Below are 921 nucleotides of genomic sequence, written 5' to 3' on the forward strand. Positions count from 1 at the left end.
CAGTGGTGAGAATCTTTGTCTTCTTGACATTGAGCCTCAATCCATATTGGAGGCTGCAGTCCTTGACCCTCTGCAGCACACATTTCAGGTCCTCCTCAGTTTCAGCAAGCAGGGTTGTGTCATCTGCATAACTCAGATTGTTGATAGATCTTCCACCAGTCTTGAAAAGGATATCATGCTGGGACATCATCAAGGTGAAGGTCAGAGAAAAGAGAGAAAGGTCTTCAACAAGATGGATTAACCACCCAGTGACTGTAACAATGAACTCAACCATATCAGAAATTGTGAGAATGATGCAGGATAAGGTACATTTCAGAGTCACTCTGAGTCATAGTCAACTCAATAACTCCTAACAACAGTATTAACCAGAATTGTCACACAAAGAACTGCATATTTACATTGGGACCGGAGATGAATATGTATTTTTACTTCTGTCTCTTGTACAAGAAACCCCTGGGTTAGGAATGTCTGATTTACATACCACTTGTAGAGCTCCAAAACAATCCTGTAAACCTTATAGTAATACAATTTTGAGGTAAATAAAGTGGATTGTAATAACAAACAGGTGGCACATCAAAACATTTTTACAATTACTCTGTTATTATGTTAAACATGTTTTGCTGTCTCTGGAAGTATTTCTTTAATATTTTTATTCATAGAAAGGTACACTACATACTATATCCTTTAGAAACACTTGAGTAACATTATACAGAAACTCGACAAATTGGGGGGGGTTTATTTATTTTTCTCATGCAGTAAGTTTGATCTTCAGCTCTGCTGCTCAGTTGTTCAGCTACAAGCTACTGGTGTCTATGGAACCTTGAAATGTGCCTAGTCTAAATTGTCTATTAGTCCATTTGTAAAAATTTCTATTTTCTCTCTGTGTATGTTTGCGTGTGTAAATGTAGAGATGCATTCTCT

This window comes from Elephantulus edwardii, unplaced genomic scaffold (genome assembly GCF_000299155.1).
Source record: "Elephantulus edwardii isolate Elephantulus edwardi_28Jun2011 unplaced genomic scaffold, EleEdw1.0 scaffold00095, whole genome shotgun sequence".
Taxonomy (NCBI): domain Eukaryota; kingdom Metazoa; phylum Chordata; class Mammalia; order Macroscelidea; family Macroscelididae; genus Elephantulus; species Elephantulus edwardii.